The sequence below is a fragment of the Lactuca virosa genome, chromosome 3 (assembly GCF_052849685.1).
Source record: "Lactuca virosa cultivar CGN04683 chromosome 3, Lactuca_virosa_CGN04683_v6, whole genome shotgun sequence".
NCBI lineage: Eukaryota > Viridiplantae > Streptophyta > Magnoliopsida > Asterales > Asteraceae > Lactuca > Lactuca virosa.
In genome coordinates this window covers 74965347-74981642 of record NC_136428.1, presented here as the reverse complement: position 1 = coordinate 74981642, position 16296 = coordinate 74965347, and the positions used below count along the sequence as shown (strand labels likewise).

The 16296-nt window shown below is 29.1% G+C and overlaps 1 pseudogene; it reads left to right on the top strand.

Moving 5' to 3' along the window:
* The first annotated feature begins 435 nt into the window (after positions 1-435).
* Positions 436-14598, top strand: LOC145163682 (uncharacterized; annotated as a pseudogene).
* The last annotated feature ends 1698 nt before the right edge of the window (positions 14599-16296 follow it).

The window sequence follows — 16296 nt, the reverse complement described above, 5'->3', positions numbered from 1 at the left end:
ATTTGTTTAGTACATTGCTATAGATTGTAAAAAAGTATGGATATTTCTAATGTTAGACAACTTTACCCTTTGTATCAATAAGAAAGCTACTTCGAAGCTGTTATGGATATAAATTGAAGAAGTATTTCGAATCTTTTAATAAGAAAAATGTTTACAACATTATTTACCATTATTTTTATATGTTGGACAAATTTACCCTTTATGCCTTATTTGAAAATTATATCTTTTATTTTTTGTTAACTAAGAATAACCTTTATATACTATTGTTTCTGTGCAGATAATACGTATAAGTGCACATAAACCTTTTCTTTTCAGAATTGGTTTACTTTTAAAACTACTTTGGATTGATAAAAAACAATCAAAACAAAAAATAGCCCAAACTGTTACATATATTTTTCATCAAATTTATATAAATTTGTATTTTTTTTCAGTTAAATGGGTGATTGCAGTGTCACTTTGATTGATGATGTGGATGCGCTGAGGGACGATTTGACACTAAAAGTTCGTGTCATAAACTTGTGGAACCATATGTCATTCTACAACAAGGATGACATTTGGGCCATTGAATTAATCTTACTTGATGAAAAGGTATCTACACTCTACATATTAATGATTTCTTACACTTAAACACTTAATTACAATTACTTCTTTGTTTATGGTATATAAATTTTTTATAGGGGAGCAAAATCTAAGCTACTGTCTACAAAAAATGTTTGTATCGTTTCAAAAATCTGTTAAAGGATGGGTCATCTTTTTACATCACAAGACCAAGTGTTGCATCACAAAAGCCCGGTAGTTTCAAACTAACTCCTCAAGATCAAAAACTAACATTTGTCCAAGATACTGTTGTTACAGAATGTGCAGAATTTTCTGGATCTAAATTTGGATTTTCATTTGTTGAGTATCAATCTATACTCTCATTTCTACGTCCTCAAGATACATCTGTTGGTTAGTTAGTATTTATAATTCCCGTTATAAACTAAAAGTTTAATTGGTCTTAATTGTGCTTATCTAATTTATATAATCTCTTCAAATTTTAAACAACTCTTCATTCAATTGTTTTTTTATTTTACAGATGTTATTGGATTGGTAGTTGCTGTTAGTGAGATGATGAGAGATAATTCAGATAAGTCTAAACAGAGGCTAACCATTCACATCCAAGATGCGAAGTATGTTTTTTATATCTTTATATTTGTAGTCTATATTATGTTAAAAAAATGACTTTTAATAAACAATTGTTGACTTTTCAGTGCTTTGCAACTCCGTGTAATTTTGTGGGGTGATTATGCGTACAAGATGCAGAATTACATAGATAACAATCCACCAAATCAACATGTTGTTGTTATACTTCAGTTTGCACAGATTACTATTTGGAGAGGTATATTTTTATTTTATCAACACACTTAATCATATTGGATTGTTATACTAATTATTATTATTTTTATTAAAGATCGTCCAAGTGTTAACACCTACTTTACATCTTCAAAGTTGTTCATTAACTCAGAAATTGATGAAATTACTCTCTTCAAAAAAAGGTAACACATTTCATATAGGTTTTAATTATACAACATTTCATTTCAATAATACTAATAATTTATACTTTATATAATTTACAGTTTAGATGTGGATGATCGTCCTGATTCGTCTTCAAATACAATTTCAGTTATTGAATCTAAACAACTTTCTGAATTTGATGATTTCATAGTTAGAACTAAGCTGAAGACTATTGCTGAGATTTTTGAACCCCTTGAGGTATTTATTCTAATTTTGTAAACTTTTATTTTATTTTATAAAATTATAAAATTATATATATTATAAATTATAAAATTATAAATATAAATACTTTTCTATATACAAATGTAATATAACAACTATATCTCTATATGTATCAAAATGAATCTTTAACATGCAAATATTAAATTTGAAATGTACCTGAATAATGCTGCAATAACCTTCGAATAATGAATATGATGTTTCCTCACAAAGGTGAAATAATCATCAATTTAATGTTTGAAAGATACTTTTACCTGATAAGAAAAGATAAACAAAATTACTTAAATAAAACTTATAAAATAATAAAATACTATAAATAACAACTTTTTCATGCAAAAAACATATTTCATTATAGTTGGCACTATAAAGGGGATATTGCAAAATGAGAGATGGTTCTATCCCGCATGTACAAACTGCAGTTACTGTGCTCAGGTTAATGATGCAAAAGATGATACTAATGTTCATCAATCAAATGCAAAATCAATTTCTTATGAATGTCATAACAGAAATTGCACAAAAACAACAACTTCTGTTGTACCGAGGTTATTCTTTCTACTATAATCATACAAAAATGTTTTTTACTCCATGTATTTTAATAATATATTTTGTAAACCTATTATAGATTTATGATACCGATACGTGTGCAAGATAATACCGGGACTATCACCTTAACAATGTTTGAAAAAGAAGGAAGATATCTTTTGAAGAGTTCAGCAAAGGAGTTGGTTAAAAGAATGACACAGGTCATTTGAATATTTTTAAATGATTATTAGGTTTTGTGTATATGTGAACTTGCACCAAGTTGTATTTATATTATTTTTCGTTGCAGAGTGGAGACAGTACTAAATTTTTTCCGGGGAAGGTTAATGCATTGAAAGGTTTGAAATTGGCATTCAAGATTTCTGTTACGGATTTCAATGTGTCAAAAAAAACAATCAATATGGAATTACTAGAGTCAGTGATAATGTTGATATAATTGAACAACTCGAAAACAAGTTTACTGATTCACAGGTAATTAATTTGTTGATTATTGTTTTTTTTGTTGCTAACTATATGTTCTTATGGGTTTTTTAAAACAATTTTATTGTTATTTTCTGTCTTTTGCAGACTGGTATAACACACTCTCTGGATATTGGTTTGGGCGAATTCGAATCTCAAGATAACAGAACTCTAAAGGTTTTATGCATGTTACATTAGATAAATATATTATAAAATAATACTTCGATTTAAATAACAATGTTGTATAATTGTTTATTTATGATGTAATTTCTGGTACCGACGACAACATAACTCCTTCCACTGTTGACAAAAACTCAGCAACAAGCCCAATGAAGTTAAACAACACAACACCCGTTTTAAAACGAAATCTAGAAGAAGTCTTTAATAAAGAATTGAATGAAAACTTATCATCCTCAAAAACTCCAAAAGTATCTCCAGATGGTCCAGGAAAACAGTTATTGAAGGTGAAGTTGGAAAAAAGTGGCTGACTCGGCTTTTTGTGGTTAATTTGGAAATGAATTCTTTTTTGGAATTTCATGAACAATTTTCAGTTTTTATTTTGCATGGTGGTTTTAAACTATATTGGTTTCATGTTTTAACAATTCTGTTTTTTAAGGTTAAAACTTTGGATTCTATCATTTTATTTTTAAATGGTTTGTGATGCTATATTTGTATAGCATGTTATGATTAAATTTTTCCATATTTTTTGTTATACCATCATGGTTTTCCATCTTTATTCGGTTGTTTATTAAATATAGAATCATACATTCTATATGTAATGTATAAACAAAAAATAATGAGTTATAACGAAGCTAAAAATACAAAAAAAAAAGGTTTTCGATATAACAAGGGTGAAAAAGAGCATGATAAATATGATCAATATCAAAAAATTTACATGTATTATGCCTCTATTTAAAAAAAAAAACTAAAATTTGTGGAATCAACCAATATACTGAATCTAAAAATACCAAAAATTTTAGTAAGCTGATTTTATTCAACTTTTGGGAAGCATAATTAATGATTATGGTGCATAAATAAAAAAGGACATAAATGTTCAAGTCGATATTAACATGTGTAGTAATCAAATGTAGGTTGCTACTACTTGTAATATTAATTTATTATTTTATCTGCATATTTTGTACATTTGATCAGGTTGCTGCTAGGATTTGTACAGAAACATGTTAAAATTTTTAATTTATTTCATTTTATCTCTTATTCAGTCATTGTACTTTGCCTATGATAAAAAATTAAATTTCCACGTGTCATTTTCACCCATTTTCTTAGAAAATTATTCCCTCCCAAATACATAAAAAATCACACTCAAATTCAAATTAAATTCAAATCAAGATAATTCACGATAATATAAAACTAATTTTTATTTTGAAAATCAATCTTAATCCGCCCATACCTTCTTTGACGAATCCACACACTCTCCTACTAATCAGCAAATTTGTTTCCATACTACGCCTGCATTAAAATTCATTTTAAATAAATTAAGCATCATATCGCATAAAATCAGCAAGGGTTTTTGAATCAATTTATTATTTTCCAAATATATCTGCATCATAATAGGAATTAAATAAATTACAAAATTAAATTCGAATGTTTTCTTTTACTTATAAATATAAAACCCCTAAATTCGTTTCCAACATTTGCCTTTACGCATCTGCTTCGTATCAGAACCTTAAAACACTGCAATTCTGGTAAAGCTATTCTTATTCTTATTCTCCCTGTGTTCCTTTCTTTATATGTTATCTTATAGTCAAAATCTTCATTTTTCTCATACTTACACACAGAAGGATGATTTGGATCATATAAATTACCATAAAAAAACACAAAACTATAGATGTTTATCTATTATGTTTAGAATCTCGTAGTGGAACCAAAAATCATTTCATTTTTCTCATGCTTAAACACATAACTATAAAATAATAACCGTGACAATATATTTTTTTTTTATTTTTTGCAGATCAATGGCTGCATCAAATGTTACTTTAATTGCTGATTTAGATGTTCTAAGGGATGATTTAACATTCAAACTTCGTGTTATAAACTTATGGAACCAGAAATCATTCTATAACAAAGATGAACTTTACTTAATTGAATTGATCTTAATAGATGAACAGGTATACTTATAAGTTATTAAGAATGATTCTTTATAATATAGCTTACAATGACCATTTTACTTATTAAAGACAATTTATATCATACTTCTTTTAGGGAAACAAAATCCAAGCAAATGTCTCAAGGAAAAACATCTACAGATTCATAGATATTCTAAAAGATGGCCATGCATTTTACATAAAATGTCTAATCTTTGCATCAGAAAGTATGGGTGGTTTGAGGTTAACTCGTCATCATTATAAACTTACTTTTGTCCATAACACTGTTGTTACTGAGTGTCATGACTTTTATGGGCCTACGTTTTTTTTTTTGAGTTTGTTGATTATCAAAGTCTTATCTCATTGGTCCATCCTCCAAACATATCAATTGGTTAGTTCATTTGAATATAGTTTAATTATCAAGAAATCTTATGTTTTAATAAAATATTATGTATTCACATTCACAACAATTGATATGTTTGATATTTGTTATTTTTCATAGATGTTATTGGATTAGTGGTTGGAATTGGTGACATGTGGCGAGATAATGCAGACGTGAACAAACACAGACTCATCATCCAAATTCAAGATGCAAAGTTTGTTTAGACATATATTTATTTTGATCACTTATAATATACAAGAATTTATCTTTTTTACTTTAAAAATTTATTTTTTAGTGGTTTGCAACTATCTGTCGCATTGTTGGGTCATTATGCTTACACAATGCAAAACTTTATCGATAACAACGTACACAATCTTCGTATGATTGTTATCCTTCAATTTGCAATGCTTAAAGTTTGGAGAGGTAAATTTATTTTTTTATTAACCTTTATTTTATAATAATAAAAATAACACCTATATTATTTATTTTTTAGGTCGTCCCACAGTTAACACGTACTGTTCCGTGACAAAGCTTTTCATTGACACTGACATTGATGAAATCAATGTTTTCAAGAAGAGCTAATTTATGTTTTATCATTTTATTTCTACAGTTACCCTTGATCTCACTCATATTATTTAACTCTCTTCCTAATAACAGTTTAGATGGAGATGATCCCCTTGATTTGTCATCGAATACACATACAATTATTCCATCTAATCAAGTTTGTCAGCATGATGATTTCAAACTTAAGTTTCAGTGCAAGAGTAATGCTGATGTTTGTCAACATGGTAAAGAGATTATGAAGGTGAAATTGGAAAACATTGGCTAACTTTTGATTTTAAGATCAAGTTTGAAAAAATATGTTTGTTTACATTAATAAACTTCAGTTTTATTTTACATTCTTGTAGTTTTATATTCTCTTTGGAATTTTGAAACATTTATTTAACACCATTTTTGTTTTAGTGGGTTTCTTAAATAATTTATGCTTTATACAAAAACTATATGAAAATTTCGATTTTCATGAACAGACACACAAATAACAAATAGAAGAACATACTGAACCACTAATAAAGAATCACATACAAATGTAAAAGTACAATGTTCTTATAGACGAATTTAAAAATATAGATTTTTCAGGTCTATTTTAGGGGTAAAATGGTCATTTAAATAAATTAATTTTTTTTTTCTATTTTAAGTTTTCACAGTTGAATTATAAGGATCTTAACTGAAAGAATTTATACAGATTAGATTGGATGACGAAAATGAAGGAACTGGGAAAAGAAACATATGTGTAATTGACGAATTATGTTTCTGGTTTAATGAGATAGTAATTGAAATTGAAATTTTTTCCATATCATGCCCCTGATGTACTGTAGTGTGAGTTTAAATGACCAAAAGGGCATTTTTAATATTTCATTTCACAATATTCTTGTCGAGGGAAAATGCTATGAAGTAGCTGCGTAAATAAATTCACAAATAAATGATATTTTTCTTATTATACATATTCTACATCAGTTTCCTGACCTTTTAACAATTTTGTGTTACATAAATTACAGAATAACCCTATAATTGATAGAATGTTCAGTTACCATCTTATTATATGGGTTACATAATTATTTTCATATATGTTGTAACAAAACAAAGCATTGTTAATTTTGGGTTACAAATTAGTTTTAAAGAATCGATTACCCAAAGATGTTATTGTTCTATTTGAGTTTTTAACTGTTAAAAATAATGTCATTCTTTTTGTCCATATAACAAAAGTGCAGATTGTTGGTCTTATATTCTAATTAAATATCAGAAAGATCCAGAAATATTAATAATTTGACAAAATAATAGCTATAACCGGATATATATAATAATGGTTAAATTTTTTTAATTAACAATCAATCATGATTTACTTTGCCAACTTTAACTATGCCATTGAATCAAATATGTAAAAACGAAGATATTAGTTTGAACAATACTTTTTGTAATTTGATTCTGCAAAATATTATAGGCAAGCATATTCATCTGATGCCATTCATAGATGCCGAATTAGTATTTCAATAGGACCTCAATTTGTATAAAAAAAAATTAAATATCTAAACACTAATATGATTTTTTTGTAAATGCTAATTCAGTAATCAAATATTCAAATACATTAACATTAATATGAGTTTGTCTTGCGTTTTTCATATATTTAACCCTAATATATGGCAAATCTTTTAAAAAATTGCAATCTAATTTCAGAAGGTATATAAAAATATATTAATAACTTATTTACTCATATTAATCGGAATAACATTTGAACAGATTTAACATTAACATCTACCAAATTCGAATTTCAAATTTTCAAACTATTACGCAGATAGTATGAAAATCATAATTTCATTCAAATTGAAAGTTACCTGATTGTCTCTCCAGTCTTGAAGTATTTCGAATTTTTCTTCATACCACTTCAGTTTTCGATCGGTTCTTCAAAAGACATCATTTCTGTACAAAATAATCAGGTATAATTTCTTCCAACTAATCTATGTTTTGTACGTATATTTAGATAATTTTTTACCTTCAATCATCACATCTTCAAACCCTAATCATTCGTACCTTCATTCTGTGACTTCTACATCGTATATTATCGATAAAAACAGACTACTCGGTTCAAATCAGATTCGTTGCTTGTATATTACTTTCTGCCTTCATCGATACCAAGGGACAAACTTCTATAGATTTCTGAAATGAATACCTTAGAGTTGTTAATCTTGATTGTTGAGATATCGATTTTGCTATAACACTGTTCTAGGTCTTCATTTCTATTACGACAAAGGGGGAAAATGGGGTTATTATGATTGCTTTTCGTGTAGGTGGGTTTGTTGTTAAACAATAAATAGTAATTACTATTTATTTTAAATAAAAACAATAAAAATAAATAACTTTTATTTTTCTAAATTTTCTATCAATAATATTTAAATAATTTAAATTGGTATATATATATATATATATATATATATACCCAATTAATATTAAAAGAACTATAATTTAAATAATAACCTCAAAATTTATATTTATATGTTATATTTATTAAATTATGATTTAAATTGACATAAACTATTTAAATTGCCATTTTATCTATTATGCTCAACAATTTATTAAGAAAAATTTATTTATATATGATTATGTAATTTTATGATTTTGAAATATCATTTATTTCGTATTTGATTAGTATTCAATTCGTCAAATTAAGTTTATACAAATTACATAAGCTATCAATCGTATGTAACATTTACTATCAAATTGTTAATTTTCTTTTTCAATGTACTTTTTTATTGTTATTATGTATCGAACAAGAATATGGATGCAACGGACGCTAGAGAAAGAAGAAAAAACAGAAAGTTATATTTGGATAACAAAAAATCCAAAAAACATCGCACTACATCATCGTCTCATCATACATCATCGTCTCATCATACACCTACTGCACATGCTATTAATTTTAGCCAATACGGTAACCTTCTTTCTTTATTTTGCATTTATAATATGTTTTATTTATTTATTTTAGTATTAAATATATTATTTATTTTTTTTTAAAATAATAATAAAAATAATAAAAATATATTTGTACTTAATATAAAATATTGACTTTAAGTTGTTTTCTACTATTTTACAGGTTCAAATAACGTTACAGAATCTACAAACGCTAAAGAGAGGAGAAAAGTTAGAAAGTTATATTTGGATAATAGAAAATCGAAAGTGTTACTAAGCACATCAACCCGTCAAAATTCCTCTATTACACATGCTTCTTACATGTCGAATAATGGTAATTATATTCGTTTATTTTACAATTGATATGCAAATATAAAAATTATATAAAATTTGCAACACTCTTTAATTTATAGTATTTATAAAAATTAATATTTTTTTATTAGTACTAACCATTTTTTCTAATTATATAACAGATGTCTTCAGTCGTCGTCTTAGATTAATATCTACAGATAACTATATAAACGTTACCTTAGACAAGGAAAATATAAACTCAACCAAATCATACGTACATCAACATACAAATATGTATCCTCCTTCAAATGGTACGTACTTCTATATACACGAATTTAAGAATATATGCTTCATATTTATATAACTCATAACAATTTCTAACTTTCTAATTTGTATTTTAATCTTACCAGACAACTATATTTTCAATAATAATGTTCAAACATCACATACGACTGATAAACATAATTCAATGTTTTGCATTGGCACGACATCCACCAATCGTTCGACAATAATTCATAATTCTCCATCAACAAATTTAAATGTTAGAACTCCCTTTTCTAACATTTCAAACGGTACACATTTATAAATATACGAATTTAGAAATGTAAACTTTACTTTTATATAAATCATAACTGTTGGTAACGTTGTAATTGGTATCTTTATTTTATCAGGCAATTATATATACAATAATAACATTCAAACACCAATATCTATTAACAAACATAATTCAATGTTTGTGAATGCCACGTCATCCGGTAATTTTTCGACAATGATCCAAAATTCTTCATCAATCAAGTTACCAAGAGGAAAACATCAATTAAAAAGGAAGACTCCGCATATATCCTCTATACCTGTGTTTGACTTGACATTAGATGAAGAAAGTAATGCTGATCATATTGTCGAAGATAAATTCCGCGGTATATCAAAAGGTGATCATAATTCTAATAGTTTTAATATTATTTAAATTTATTAAATAATTTATTTTTTATAATCTTTATATTTTTTTTATATTTTTTTCATTCAACATATTACTTGGATCATGGAGACGAAATTGTTATATGTCAGATTTGTCATGCAAAATTATGGGTAGATGAATCGCTTAGAGGGCAAAAAAAAGGCAATACGTCTTATTCCCTATGTTGTGGTTATGGCAAAGTTGAGCTACCATCCTTAAAAGAAGCACCCTCATCTTACAAAAATCTTTACCGTTCTGTAGATTCTAAAAGCAAACACTTCATGAAGAACATTCGACGTTACAATTCAATGTTTTTATTTACATCCATGGGAGGCAAAGTCGATTCATCCATCAACAGAGGCAACACACCATACATATTCAGACTTAGCGGTCAAAATTATCATAGTATGGGAAGTCTAACCAAAATTCTGTCAGTTATACATATATGATACGGAGAACGAGATTTCAAATAGATCGACAAGTATTGGGTATATTTTTACAATAACTTTAATAAACCGTTTCAATTCATTATTTTCTTTACTAACATTAAATATTTTTTTTAATATTTTTAGTGGACCAACGAGCGGTTCTACATCAACTTCAAGATTATATGATCTCCAGATTATAGAATTTTTGAAGGTTATGTTAGATTCAAACAATGCGTTGGTCAAGTCTTATAGGATGGTAAGAGACAATCTTCATGAAAATCCGGGTGCTAACTTGAAGTTAAGATTAATCGGAAAAAGAGAACAAGATGGAAGGACTTATAACTTACCAACTTCTTCTGAGGTAGCTGCTTTAATTGTCGGTGACATTTGTGATTCAATTGAAAAAAGAGACATCATTGTTGAAACCTCATCAGGATTACTAAAGCGTATCAGTGAATTACATCTTTCTTACCTTGCTCTTCAGTATCCATTACTATTTCCATATGGCGATGATGGTTACAGAGTTGACATCCTTCATAGAGGTATTACATCTTCAAGTAACAGCAAGCGCCCAACCTGTACAATGAGAGAATTTTTTGCTTACAGAATTCAAGATAGAGATCAATCGTTCTCACTACTTCTTAATGCAAAAAGGTTGTTCCAACAATTTTTGGTTGATGGTTATACAATGATTGAAAGCGAGCGATTATTTTTCATACGTAAGCAACAAAAAATTCTTAGATGTGAGTCTTATGAGAATCTGCGTAATTACCAAGCACGTGGTAGTACAGATATTTCGAACGTTGGTCAACGTGTGATTTTACCTTCTTCATTTACCGGTGGTGCACGTTATATGATGCAAAACTATTTGGATGCCATGTCGCTATGTAAATGGTTTGGATATCCAGATTTTTTCATAACCTTTACGTGTAATCCAAAATGGCCAGAAGTTCAAAGGTTTCTTAAGAACACTCCACTTCATCCTGAAGATAGACCGGATATATTATGTAGGTTATTTAAGATTAAGTTGGATGCATTTATTAAAGATTTAAGGGAAAATAAATTTTTTGGCAAGGTTCAAGCAGGTATTTGAAATTATACTTATATATATATATATATATATATATATATATATATATTTCTATATCTTCTTTAGATTCTAACTTCTATCCTATTTGTATATTTTTATATGCAGTGGTTTACACAATTGAATTTCAAAAAAGAGGTCTGCCTCATAGTCATATATGTCTGTTTATGCATTCTGAATGCAAGCTTCCTACAGTTGAATATATCGATCCAATTATTTCTGCTGAGATTCCAAATATTGATGAAGATCCAGAATTGTATTCACTTGTGAAGGAGTTCATGATTCACGGTCCATGTGGAGCTGAAAATTTCAATTGCCCATGCATGGTGGACAGAAAGTGTTCTAAAAACTTTCCAAAGCAATTCTGTAATCATACTTCAGTTGATTCAGATGGTTTTCCTTTATATAGGAGAAGAAATGATGGAAATTTTGTTGAAAAATCTGGTGTTCAGTTAGATAACAGAAATGTTGTTCCATACAACAAATATCTGTTAAAAAGATATCAGGCACACATTAATGTTGAATGGTGCAATCAAGGATCTTCTATAAAATATTTATTTAAATATATAAACAAGGGTCCTGATAGAGCGACTGTTGCTATGGTGCAAAACAATAATGATACTGAGAACAACGATGCAGTGGATGAAATCAAAGAATACTATGATTGTAGATATATATCTGCATGTGAAGCATCATGGAGAATTTTTAAATATGATGTTCATTATAGGCATCCTGTTGTGATTAGACTACCTTTTCATTTGCCTGGTCAACAACAAGTTATATATGAGGCAGACGATGATATTGAAGATGTTCTTGACCGACCTTCAGTTGCTTCTTCAATGTTCATATCTTGGATGAAGTGTAATGAGATCAATAAAGAAGCACGAAAACTTACATATGTTGAATTTCCTACCAAGTTTGTTTGGAAACCTAAACTTCAAACTTGGAAGCCAAGGGAAGTTGGATTTTCTATTGGTAGAATTCACTCCGTTTCACCTAAGCTTGGCGAAGCATATTTTTTAAGAATTCTTTTAAATAAAGTGAAAGGTCCAAAATCCTTCGAAGAAATTCGCACGGTCAATGGTGAAATTTGTTCTTCTTTTAAAGATGCATGCTATAATCTGGGCCTTTTGGATGATGAAAAAGAATACATCAAAGCAATTAAGGAAGCAAGTCTTTCTGGATCTGGTTTTTATATGCGTTTCTTATTTGCTACGATGTTATTGTCCAGCAGTTTGTGTAAACCAGAGATTATGTGGGAAAACACATGGGAATACCTGTCAGATGGAATTCTTTATACTCAACAAAAGAGATTAAAGTCTCCAGGTATTATATGTTTATTACATTATTATTAAAACTATATCATATAAATTTCCAATATGCACTCAATTACATTTTACGTCCCACTTAATCTCTTTTTTAATATGTTGTAACTAATATAGTATTGTTCGTACAGGTTTATCACTAAACGAAGATCAAATTAAAAACTTGACTTTGTTTGAGATAGAACAAATTTTACTCCGAAACAATTCCAGTCTCAAGAACTATAGAAGGATGCCTTACCCAGATGCTGATTTGGTTTCATCTTCAAACAATCGTTTGATAGTCGAGGAGCTAGATTATGACATACCAAATTTGAAGAATGAGTTTGATCGGCTCTTTGTTTCATTAACCGACGAGCAACGCAACATTTTTCTTGACATAATGGCTAAGGTTAAAAATAATAAGGGAGGTGTATTCTTTATTTATGGTTATGGTGGAACGGGTAAGACATTTCTCTGGAAGACAATTTCTGCAGCAATTAGATGCCAAGGAGAGATTGTTTTAAACGTTGCTTCAAGTGGGATCGCTTCATTATTATTGACTGGAGGCAGGACAACACACAATCGATTTATAATTCCCATAAATCTTACCGAGGATTCTTTTGTAGAATAAATCCAAAGAGTGATCTTGCGAGTTTAGTAAGAAAAGCCTCATTGATCATTTGGGATGAAGCACCCATGGTACACAAGCATGCATTTGAAGCTTTAGATCGAACTTTGAAGGATATATTACGATTTGTCGATCCTACAAACTCAAATATTCCATTCGGAGGGAAAGTGGTTGTTTTTGGAGGTGATTTCAGACAAATTCTACCTGTTGTTCCGGGTGGCAGTAGACAAAACATTGTCAACGCTTCTTTAAGTTCTTCGTTTTTATGGCAACAATGCAAAGTCCATAAATTAACAAAAAACATGAGGTTAACTGTTGGAAGCGATTCATCTGCTGTTGATCGAATAAGGGGTTTTTCAAACTGGCTTTTGGACATAGGAGAAGGTAATGTTGGTGGTCCGAATGATGGTGAAGCAATTGTTGATATTCCAGAAGATATTCTCATTAATGATCCATGTGATCCTATAGGTTCATTAATCAATTTTGTATATCCTTCGATTCTTGAAAACTTCAACATTGCGGGTTATTTTCAAGAAAGAGCAATACTTGCTCCCAAGAATGAAGTTGTTGAAGAAATAAATGATCGGTTGCTAAAATTGATTCCAGGAGAGCAAAAAGAATATTTAAGTTCAGATAGCCTCTGCCAGTCTGAGTTTGTTCATGATCAGTTTGATGAAAATTTATACTCACCTGATGTTTTAAATGGTCTTAAAGTCTCAGGTATGCCCAACCATAATCTCATTTTAAAAGTCGCTGTTCCAGTTATGTTATTGAGAAACATTGATCAGAAAAATGGCTTATGTAATGGCACTAGACTACAAGTCAAATCTTTGGGCAAACGTGTTATTGAGGCAGTTATCATATCTGGAAGTAATATTGGAAACCGGACTTTTATTCCAAAAATGTCTCTAACTCCTACTGAAAACAAGATCCCGTTCAAATTTCAAAGAAGACAGTTTCCATTGGTTGTATGTTTTGCAATGACAATTAATAAGAGCCAATGACAGTCTTTATCGAAGGTTGGTTTGTTTCTCAAGGATCCTGTTTTTACACATGGCTAATTGTACGTTGCTTTATCCAGAGTTCAAAGTAGAGAGGGATTAAAGTTGTTAATTTTAGATAAGGATGGTAGACTATCAAATAAAACATCCAACGTTGTGTATAAAGAAGTTTTTAGAAATTTATAAAAACTTCGTACAATTTTATTATTTATATCAATTTATGTTTTTTTATTTAAATTTTGATTCAATTATACAAAAATGATATTTTCCTAACATATCTACAAATGCAAATTGCCGACCGGATATGAAAACCACTATTCTTTTGTAATTTTAACGAATCATCATATAATTATGACACGACTGATAAAACATATATATTTATTACTTATTAAAAATTTTATTCTTATTCTTCAATTATTAAGTATTACTATAAATAATATTATTTTTAATTTTATCATCCGTGGTGTCCACGGGTTATAACCTAGTATTCAATAAAGATTTCAGCCAAATATATTTTGAAAATATACAACTTAGCCCCTTGTAAAAGCAAAATAACAATTTTAGCTTTTAAATTAAACTCATTGTACATCAAACATTTTCCAAACCTGGCCACACAAGATTCAAACTTTTTTTTTTCTTTTAGTGTAAATTGTTTTTTTTCCATCATAAATTTCAATTAAATAACCACTAACCATATTTTGAAGAGTGTGTCTTTAATAAGAATTAAATTTGATTATATTGAAACTTGTTCATAATCAACTACTAACCAATTGTTTAAAAAAAATTCTTAGTTTATAAGCCAATAAGACAAATTAACAGTAAACAAAACAAAATCAAGGTAAATAATCTATTCTAAATCTTAAATCAACTTTTGAAGTATTTATCGTAATGCCGCCGCCTTCACCCTCACCTGTGGTCTGACGGTGGTATACGGTATACCGACGAGTATACAGATGAGTATTGAGAATAGAGTGTTCTGGCGAAAAGAGTGAGAGAGTGGAGAGTTCTGTCAAGAATCGGATGTTGCCATTGTCTTTCCGACGATAGCAAGGCCATATGCGATGGCAGTAACCATGGTCGAATACCAGAATTCGGTACGAAGGAAGAATCGGAGAAGACAACGGATGTAAAGAGACGGTGGGTGTTAACGTGTTTATCATTAATGAAAAGGAGGAGAACTATAATTGGGTGTTAATGTGTCTAAAGTCCACACTAGACAAGTGCATGCACCCACACGTTATAGTCACAGACACAGGGAATTGGCACTGATGAACGCATGTCAACAAGTTTTCCCCGGTGCCACTCGGTTACTTTGTAGATGGCACAATACTGAAAATATTAGAAAGCGTTGGAGGAGTACATTCAAGATAGACGATGAGTGGAAATCCTTTCGTTTAATGTGGACTGTACTTGTTGACTCTCCAACATGGATAGTGTACAATGAAAACTACAAAGCACTCCAATCGATGTTGAGAAATTATCAAGGTACAAATCTTCTTATTTTCTAACTAATTATTTATGAATTTAGATTATTTTTATAGATAAATAACATTTATATAATTGCAGATGTTTTAAATTATCTGGATGAAGTTTGGTTAAACAAATATAAGGAAATGTTTGTCTCAGTCTGGATCGATCAACATCTCAACTTTGGACAACGAACTACAAATAGAGTTGAGAGCGCACATTCAAATCTGAAGTACTTGGATGGCACAAATTCTTCTCTTGATAAATTTATCGGTTGTCTTGATCGATTTGTGAGGTCTCAACTTCCATCGATACATGATAGTCTTGAAAAGAGTAGAATTGTTTGTAAACGGGAACATAACTTGCCATGTTTTAAATTATTGTGGGGTTCAGTGTCACATGAAGCCCTTGATAAAC